The sequence below is a fragment of the Apium graveolens genome, chromosome 11 (genome assembly GCF_009905375.1).
Source record: "Apium graveolens cultivar Ventura chromosome 11, ASM990537v1, whole genome shotgun sequence".
Lineage (NCBI taxonomy): Eukaryota > Viridiplantae > Streptophyta > Magnoliopsida > Apiales > Apiaceae > Apium > Apium graveolens.
Window position 1 is genome coordinate 182,591,951 of NC_133657.1, and position 10,813 is coordinate 182,602,763.

General features: G+C 35.9%; 1 non-coding gene across 1 annotated transcript; it reads right to left on the reverse strand.

The window, feature by feature from the left end:
- Nucleotides 1-4,082: 4,082 nt before the first annotated feature.
- LOC141699322 (small nucleolar RNA R71) lies at nucleotides 4,083-4,189 on the reverse strand. The gene has a single exon (XR_012565793.1). It is a non-coding gene; the product is annotated as a small nucleolar RNA R71 (small nucleolar RNA).
- Nucleotides 4,190-10,813: the final 6,624 nt, after the last annotated feature.

A 10,813-nucleotide genomic window follows, 5' to 3' on the forward strand; every position in this document is an offset into this window, starting at 1 on the left:
TTTTGTTCTCTTTCTCCCTCTGAGTTTATTCTATCAAATTCAGGTGTTTGAGATGAGCTTTCATTCTCATGATTCACTTGATCAGTAGACTGTTCATCAATTATGTGGTTTGTGATGACTTCAGCTTCATCATCAGAATCACTATCAATGTTGAGATTTTCAAACTTTAGGGCTTCAGCTTCATTTTCTCTAAGGCATTCCAAGCCTGGACATTTGTCATCATCAAAAGTAACATTTGTGCTTTCCATAATCTTCTTCTATTCAATCACATAGACTTTGTATACAACTCTCTCCAATGAATATCCCAGAAAAATTGCCTCAAAAACTTTAGAGTCAAATTTTCCCACATATTCAGAGTTGTCCTTCAAAACATAGCACTTGCTTCCAAACACATGAAGATGCTTCACAGTAGACTTTATTTTAGACAATATTGAGTAGGGTGACTTTCCAAGATTCTTGTTAATGAGATATCTATTTTGAGTGTAGAATGCAGTATTCACAACTTCTTCCCAAAAACTTGTTGACAACTTTGCATCTTGTAGCATTGTTCTAGCAGCCTCTACTAGTGTTCTATTCTTTCTCTCAACTACCCCATATTGCTGAGGTATTCCAGCAGCTGCGAATTCTTGAAAAATGCCCTTGTCTTTGAAGAATTCATTTAAGATTGCATTCATAAATTATTTTCCATTATAACTTCTCAATATTTTCACATAGTTCTGATCTTCAGCCTACTTTTCAATCTTCTTGAAGTGTTCAATTATGATGTATGGAGTCTCATCTTTGGAATACATAAATTCTACCTATGTATATCTTGAGTAGTCATCCACCATCACAAGTACATATCTTTTTCTTAAAATTGACAAGACATCAACTGGTCCAAATAAGTCCATGTAAATAACTTGCGAAGGTGCACTTATAGTATTCACAGTTTTACTCTTGTGACTTGATATTTTCATTTTTCCCTTTTGACAAGCATCGCAGACTTCAATTTAAGCAAATTTCAGATTAGGCATGTCTCTCACTAACTCCTTTTTGCCTAGAGTATTTATTATCTTGAAATTCAAGTGAGATAGCTTCTTATGCCATAGCTTGCTTTGCTCTACAGATGCTTTAGTATATAAGTAACAAATTCCATTCTCATTTGCTGAGTCCATGTCTATAACAATTAAGCTTCCTTTCCTTGCTCCTTTCAGAGCCAAGACCAGCTACAAGTGCTACATCTTCAATGACAATATTTCCAGAAATCAATTTGCCATATTCCATTTTGAAACCTTTGTTGTTGTCTCCAAAAGTCACTAATGGGCCAGCCTTCTTCTCAAACTGTGATAGTAGGGACATATCACCTATCATATGTCTTGAGCATCCACTGTCTATGATTCATATGACTTTCTTCTCTTTGCCCTGCACACAATGAAGATTAAGTGTGTTTAGAAACCGAAGTAGTGTTGAATGAGCAGAACTAGAATGAGTTGTTTCAGAAAGAATAGAGTTCATTGACTGTTGTGCATTCTCCCTTTTTGATGCAGACCCAACATTTACTTCTTTGAGGTCTACTCTCAGCTTGTGACAACTTTTCATCACTTTCAAGTTGCAAGGGATGTAATCAAACTTGTCATAAAATGAAAAGTGATCACTTGCATTTGCTTCATTGTAATTGCATGATCCTTCCACTGGCTTGCTAACAACCTTTTTACAAAGGTGAGTTAAATGATTCAAAGAGCCACATCTTTGACATTGTTTCCTGGGAGCATCAGTGACAAATGCAAATTTATTGCTTTTATTATCCCAATCTTCCCATTTCTATTCTTCTTCTTCTTTCTTGCATCTTCAGTCTTTACTTCCTTGACAAGTGTCTTTGAATCTTGGTTGACCATGAGCTTATTTTCTACTTTAGAAGATGGAGTTGTTTTTATATTTTTCTTTTCATTGTCTTCCTCAGCAATTTCTTGCTTTATGATTAACTCTTCTTCACTAAATTCTACTTCACATTATATTGGGTGGCATTTATGACATTTTATAACGCTTCGTAAAGCTTTGAATTGGTGTTTTGTACTCGAGTTGGTGTTTTTAACGTATTTTTATAGTGTTTTTTCATTTCAGGCATTTATCGGGAATACTGGTGAATTAGCATAGTTTGGATGCTAATATGGTGTTAGGATGGTGTCTAGAATAAAAGATCATGAAAAGACCAGCTCAAATCAGCAAGAAAAGAAAGATGTCAGGAATTTCTTCAAAGAGACGGCACACCCGCGCTTTGATAGCGCGCGCCCGCGCCCAAAGAGCAGAATGTCGGTGCGCCCGCGCTGGTCAAGCGCGTTGCCGCGCTAGGTCATGAAAATAAAATCTTTCTTCTTCTGGAATTTTGATCCGTTGGACAACTACTATGCATGGGCTGCTATATATACATAACTTTTGTTCATTTTTCATAAGAAGATGTACTAGAGCTTAAGGAGGAGTAAGAAGACCGTAAAGCATAAATCAACCAAGGCGAAGAGGATCTAGTTTATTCTTGTGATTCTTTGTTTTAAATTGTAACTTTGGATGCTAGTTTACTTATTCATGAACCTATACTCTTGTTTTGTATTTGGTTTTATTTAAGTATAAAGACTACATTTATTATACCATGCTTTCATCGGAACTCACGTTGATGATGAGTCCGATTATGGGCTAATCATTATCATGGGGTTCTAACAGATTTATTAATGGATTTCTCTAGTTAATTTGTTTCGATGCCTTAGTGTGTAATGATTGTGTGATAACCTAGTTTTGGTTGTGCTTATTCGTTTTATGAGCGTCACGAACTTATAAGATAGTGTTTTAATCTTTAATGAAGCGAAACTGAATTTAAGGGTTTAGAACTTGTCATGCTACCATTGGTTCATGTATTTGTTATGCATGATTCGTAGGTAATTTTAACCATTTTTGTCCTATTTAATCACGATAGATAAATTATACATTAAACCGTTATGTTTACAAGTTCTATAGACATATAGGGTCTCAATATAATTGGTGTCTATTCAGTTTATATCTCTTTTGTCGATGTCTGGTAGTATGGTATTCGTACAATGAAAGTTGATGTTTATCAGTTTCGTGTTATCTGATTAGTATCATCACCATTAAATGCTAAGGTTAAGAATAAAAAGGATATCGAATGAAGTATTTAATGAAGTTAGAATCCCATGTTTGTGTCATATATTATTCAACTCTCTTTAATCTCGTAGATTATATTCTTAGTATAATTCTTAGTTAATCTTAGTATAAACAACCTCAATTTGTTATTCATCTTAGCATTGGATAATAGCCATACCATTGTTGCATAAATATATTGATTGAATTAACCTAAAACAGTCCCTGTGGGAATGAACTAGAATTTATTCTATATTACTTGTGATCGTGTATACTTGCGTGAATATTAGCTCGTGTTCTAGCCCTAACAAGTTTTTGCCGCCGCTGCCGCGGATATCGGTGTTAATTTTTAGTTTATGTGTTTTTCATTATTGGTCGTTAAAGTTCAGTGACTCACATATTGTTACTTAATTCCTTGTCCTGTTTCAAGTACTCTAGCGAGCATGTACGCATACGCGTTCTCGATCTCGTAAGAAACACTGGATCAAGATGAGGAAGAAGTTGTAGTCGAGGAGAAAGTTGAAGAAGTGATCTTAGTTGAAAAAGAAAAATAAGTTTTTATTACAATGGGAGAACCAGAAGCAAATCCAAAGGCCTTGATGGACTACTCTTAACCGAAGATCAATGATATTCAGTCTAGCATTGTTCGACCAGCCATCTTGGCTAACACCTTTGAGATCAAGTCGAGCACGATTCAGATGATACATAACTCAGTTCAGTTTTGGGGTTCTCCGACAGAAGACCCCAACATGCACATCAGAGATTTAATCGAGATCTACGACACTTTCAAGTTCAATAGAGTTTCTGAAGATGCTATTAAGTTGAGGCTTTTCCCATTCTCTATACGGGATAAAGCTAAGTGTTGGTTACATTCTATGCCACCAGGGTCTATCACCAAATGGGAGGATCTTGCTCAAAAGTTCTTAACCAAATTATTTCATATGGCGAAGACTGCTGCAATCAGAAATGCACTTACTCAATTTGCTCAGCAATCTGGAGAATCTTTATGTGAGGCTTGGGATCGTTATAAGGAGATGCTTAGGAAGTGCCCTCATTATGAGATGCCTGACTGGATGATCATTAACAGTTTCTATAATGGTTTGGGTGCTACTTCTAGACCCATGCTTGATGCAGCATCAGGAGGAGCCTTGTGGGCTAAAAGCTACGATGAAGCTTATGAATTGATTGAACCGATGGCTGCTAATGAATACCAAAATCCTATTCAGCGACTATCTCAGGGCAAGGTAGCAGGAATTCTGGAGTTAGATATAGCTACTGCTATAGCTGCTCAGCTTAAGGCTTTAACGATGAAGCTGGATTCTTTGACTAATTTTGTAGTTAATCAGATCACTAGTGTCTGTGAGCTTTGTGCTGGTTCCCATGACACAAAGCAGTGTGCTATTTTTAGTGAATCAGCTCAGTTCGTGAGCAACTTTCAGAGGTCACAGCAACCTATGCCAGCCACCTATCATCCTAATAACCGCAATCATCCTAACTTTAGCTAGAGAAATACTCAGAATGCAGTTCAAAAGCCTTATCAGCAGTATTCAGTGAAGCATTATAACCATTCTGGTTTTCAGAAACCGTAATATACACCAAGGCAGCACCTCCAGCTGTGACAGTCTAATCTGAATTGGAGGAGTTGAGGCTCATGTGTAAGAGCCAAGCAGTTTCTATCAAGACCTTGGAAAATCAAATTGGGAAAATTTCCAATGCCTTGATAAATTGTCAACTTGGTACACTCCTTAGTGACACTGAAGTTCCAGGAAAGAGGGAAGCTAAGGATCAGGTAAAGGCAATTACATTGAGGTCTGGGAAGGTTGCGAATCCCGAACACTTTCAAGTTTCGGATGAAAAAGCTGTGGCTGAAAAAGAAGTGCATAAGAAAGTAAGTGGAACCAAGGAAGACTACTGTTGAACACACTTCTCCTGAGGGTAATACTGAGGAGAAACAGATCGATCCTCCACCTCCATTTCCTAAGAGGATGTAAAAGAAAAAGTTGGATAAGAAGTTTGAGAAGTTTCTGGAGGTGTTCAAGAAACTTCATATCAACATACCTTTCGCTGAAGCTCTTGAGCATATGCCTAGTTATGCGAAGTTTATGAAAGGGATACTTTCTCAAAAAGTGAAGCTTGATGACTTAAAGATAGTTGCTCTCACGGAGGAAGGCAGTGATATGTTACAACAGAAGTTTCCTTACACTATTGGAAAAGTGTCATTTGACAAATGTTTATGTGACTTGGGATCTAGCATCAATCTGATGCCTTTGTCAATCTTCAAGAAGTTGGACTCACCTGATCCAAAGCGTATATGACCTTGCAGTTGGCCGACCGTTCTATTACTTATCCATGAGGCATTGTTGAGGATGTTCTGGCCAAGGTGGATAAACTCATATTTCCTACTGATTTTGTAATTATTGATTTCGAGGAGGATAAGAAGATTCCCATAATCTTGGGAAAACCTTTCTTGGCTACTGGCCAAACCTTGATAGATGTGTAGAAGGGTGAGCTCACCATGCGAGTGCTAGATCAGGATGTAACTTTTAATGTGTTCAATGCCATGAAATTCCCTACTGAAAATGAGGAGTGCTTAAAAGTGCAGTTGGTCGATTATGTGGTTACTTCAGAACTTGATCAATTGCTAAGGTCTATGCCTTAGAAAAAGGCCTTGTTGGGAAATTCTGATAGCGAAGATGACGAAGGTGATGAGCAGTTACAATATTTCAATGCTTCTTCCTGGAAGCGGAATATGGATATGCCTTTTGAATCTCTTGGAATGGAGGAGTTGAACAAATCTCCAAAGCGCCTCAAGCCGTCTATTGAGGAAGCTCCTATACTTGACCTTTAACCATTACCTGAACACTTAAGGTACACATTTTTAGGTGATGCATCTACTTTTCCTGTTATTATTGGATCTGACCTTTCAGGTAATGATGAGGAAAAACTCTTAAGAATTCTGAGAGAGTTCAAATCAGTAATTGGATGGACGATAGCAGATATTTAGGGAATCATCCCTTCTTATTGCATGCATAAAATCTTGTTAGAGGAAGGTAGCAAGCCTACAGTTGAGCAACAAAGAAGGCTAAATCCTATCATGAAAGAAGTTGTGAAGAAGGAATCATCTATCCCAAATCTGACAGTTCTTGGGTGAGTCCAGTTTAGTGTGTACCAAAGATAGGAGGTATCACCGTTGTTGCTAATGAGAAAAATGAGCTCATTCCTACTCGAACAGGCACGGGGTGGAGAGTTTGCATGGATTACAGGAAGCTGAACAAGACCACGAGAAAGGATCTATTCCCTCTGCCTTTTATTGATCAGATGCTTGACATATTGACTGGGCATGAGTACTACTGTCTTTTGGATGGCTATTCGGGCTATAATCAGATTTGTATCACTCCATAAGATCGGGAAAAGACTACTTTCACTTGCCCATTTGGTACTTTCGCCTTTAAAAGAGTTTTTTTTGGTTTGTGCAGCGCACCGGCCACATTTCAGAGATGTATGATGGCTATCTTCTTTGACATGATTGGTCAGAATGTGGAGGTGTACATGGACAATTTCTCTGTGTTTGGCGATTCATTTGATGAGTGCTTGCAGAATCTTGGCGACGTTCTTAATAGGTGTGTTGAGACCAACTTGGTTCTCAACTAGGATAAATGTCACTTTATGGTGCGACAGGGCATTATTCATGGTCACAAGGTGTCTAGTAAGGGTCTTGAGGTGGACAAAGCCAAGGTGGGGGTCATTTAAAATCTTCCTCCACCAATTTCTGTTAAGGGTGTTCGAAGCTTTCTTGGTTATGCGGGTTTCTATAGGCGGTTCATCAAGGACTTCTCAAAATTTTCTAAACCCTTGTGCAATCTTCTGGAGAAGGATGTCCCGTTCAAGTTTGATGATGAGTGTCTAACTGCTTTTAAGTTCTTGAAGAAGAGTTTAGTAACGCTACATGTCATAACTGTACCTGAGTGGAATGAACCTTTTGAGATGATGTGTAATGCAAGTGACTATGCAGTTGGAGCAGTTCTTGGGCAGAGAAAGAACAACATATTTCATGTGGTCTACTATGCTAGTAAGACCCTTAATGGTGTTCAACTGAATTATACCACTATTGAGAAAGAACTTTTGGCCATTGTCTACGAATTTGAGAAGTTCCGATCTTATTTACTTGGGACGAAGGTGACAGTTTTCACAGATCATGCTGCAATTCGATATCTCATCTCGAAGAAGGACTCGAATCCTAGATTGATTAGATGGGTTCTTTTACTTCAGGAGTTTGAATTAGAGATCAAGGATAGAAAATGTACTGAAAATCAAGTCGATGATTATCACTCTCGTTTGGAAGATCCAAATGCAACTTCACAGGATAAGACATTGATAAATGAGTCTTTTCCCGATGAGCAGCTGTTTGGAGTGCAAGAGGAGGAACCGTGGTTTGCAGTCTTTTCCCGATGAGCAGCTATTTCAGGACGATCTAAATACAATAATTCCCAGTCTACGTGTAACGTCTGGGAAATATTATGTAATTACTTTTATCAATAAATAATTATTATGTGATTTTTAAGTGAATTTTGGAAAATTATTTGATGATTGATATTAATATTTGGGTGTGGATATCTGAATTAGGATATTTTAAATTATAATTATTCAGAATTAAATATAGATAATTTTAGTATTTTTCTGGTAATTTTTGGATTATTATATGATTTTATAAGAATTTATAGAATTAATAATGATTATTTTTACGTAATTATAAAATTACTTTTTAGAATCAGAAATCGTCCCACTTCAACCGTTTTTGTGTTTTTACAACACGAAAACTCCTTCCTAACCTAATCTGAAAATTCTAAACACTTTTCGTGTTTTTACTTTCTCGATCCGGGGTACGGCTTGCACCGTACGAGTCCAGGCGTGAGATTTTTGATACAGTAATCATTTTTATAGGCCGATAAAATCTGTATTCTCGTAAGGCGAGATGTTATTGCCCTATTTTTGTATAAAGTGTTTTATAAGAGGCTCTGTTTTGATAATTATCCAAATCTGGTATTAAAATTGTATCGTTATATAGTTACTTAGCTACTAAGTAACCTATTTACGGATTTGATCTGTAAATGTAATTATCTAATTATTAAATAAATAAAATATGTGATGGGTCTGTTAGCTGTGTGTTACCTTATTGTTAATTTTGGGTAGTTGTTGGATACGAACCTTATTTGTATAATTAATTATTGACCTATAAGGTATTATTTTGTTCTTAAAATAATTTTATTGAATAATAATTCTTATAAATGCTAAAATTATCTCTAAAATTATTTTTGTTGCTTTATAATTTTACTTATAAATGCTTTAAAATTATTTTTATTGCTTTATAAAATTTAAAAATCATTATTTTATTGATTATTTATCTTTAAATAATTCTCTAATTTCATTTAATTATAAAATCAGTATTTAATTCCACAATGCTTCAAAAATCACGAAATTTTTTATTTATTAAGTTTGGAATATATCGAGAATTTTAAAATTATTTCGGAAATTTTCGGATCTGATCCACCTGCAAGTTCATTCGTTAAACTGTTAATTTCAAGTATGTTGAGCGTTTTAAAAATATTTTCAAAATTACGAAACTTGCATTTTATTAGTTTTGAAATATTTATAAAATTTAAAAATTATTTTGATATTATTTCGGTGAGTTCTTGCACACATACACCGTTAAATTCACAACTCCGTAACAGAAAATAGGATAATAACGAAAAGAAAAAAAAAGAAAAATAAAAACCTAATCCCCCCACCCCCTATCTTGTATCACTTCTGCCGCCTCTCGTCTCTCTCAATCTCACCCTCTCTCGATTCCTCCCTCTCTCTCGGTTCATCTTTCCTTCTAATCTCTCTTCCATCACTCCTCCCAGTTTTGCTTCTCCCCTTTGTTGCCGTCCCTGTTTTATTCGGTAAGTTACCTCCATAGATGGTAGCTTCAGTCCTTATGCATATATATACATGTATATACATGTCCATGTGTGTGTATGTATAATGGTATGTGTGTGTTTCTTTTAATTCTCCTCTGGTCGACTTTCTGGCCAGGTGTGACGCTTTCTGGTGGCCTTCTTCCGGCTGCCTTTTCTGTGTTACACGCGCGTGCGTGTGCTGCTTTATATTTTGTTCGAATATTTATGTAGTTTATTGATTAAACTTTTAATTTTGTAAAAAATAAATGTTGATTTATGTTTCGTGATATAATGATTTGTACGGGATTATAATAATTAATCGGTGAAATCCGTGTTGGACGCCCGTTGGAAACGGGAACCCACGAATTTTACCGCCGTCGGCGATGAGCCTCGGCGAGCCGACGGTGGACGATGATGATTTTAATTTAAGTCCTAAACTATAAATAAATAAATTAGTTATAAAATAAAGTCTAAAACCAAAACGAATAATAATAATTAATAAGGTGAATTCGTATCGGTGGATGGGATTGATAAATGGATTTATGAATTGCTTAATATTGCGTTGTTGTTGTGATTGACGTCGGTTTGATTTCGACGGGTAGGCCGATAAACAAAGGAGACGCTGCCCGATTTTCGGGAAATTGATTCCGAAAATACGGGAGCGTAACCTGAAAGGCATATGTCATAGCCTATTTGTTTATTCGAGGATTTAACTCAACTCAAATAAGAATGTACCAAGTAAATAGTGGATCTATCGTTAAAAAGATCTCTCAAAGTAACATATGTCAAAGGATTCAGAAACAATGTTCATCTACAGACTTGAGGAATTAATTCCCTGGAAGAAGTTCAAGAAATTGATCAAGCCTCAGTGATATAAATCAAGATTGTGGATTTAATCAAGTGACAGAGATCTTTCCAGGGTATCCGATAATTACAGGGATTTAATCTGAAGAAAATCAAGTTATCAAAGTCAAGTCATGAAGAAACGTCACGAAAGTTAGTCACTCATGAACCAGACAGTACATCGAGTGTCAACATTGATGTGGTGGAATTGATTCATAATTTTCAGAAGATTTTCAGAAGAATGGTTGTTGTTCAAGAGTAGTATTAATTCTCTATTAATAATTAAGTCATATAATTTAATTAAGAAAATAAATTATATCTGCAAAGATTAATTTATTGATTAATTGAATTAATTGATTAATTAATTCTGAATTAATATTATGAACTTTCAGAATTGGTTTTGAATTTATATTCAATATTAATTCAGTATGACAATCAATTGAACTGGCATGACAATCAGATTGTCATACCGATTGTCATGCTAGTTCAGGAGATAGTCATACCGATTGTCATGGTATTACAACAGATTGTCTCACCGAAAGTTCTACCCGCTATGGGATTGTCTTGCTAGTTTAATCAATTATCATGCCGATTGTCTTGCTAGTTCAATCAATTGTCATGCCGATTGTCTTGCCAGTTCAAGTGGATTCTGTTGATTGATTTATTTAAAGACAAGAGCAACAGACATAACAGATTCAACTTACAACAAAATACTCTTCTTCAACAATTCAAGAACAGAAGTAGCTGCCCAAAGCATCTCTTCTCTCTGCTGAATTCAAGATCATTAATTTATAGCTATTAAAGTCAAATCTAAACGACTAGAAATCATTCTCTTATTCTTGTGTAACTATCTAGCGGATCAAAATCCCTAGAACTTAATCTCAAATTACTTCTAGCATTTGATC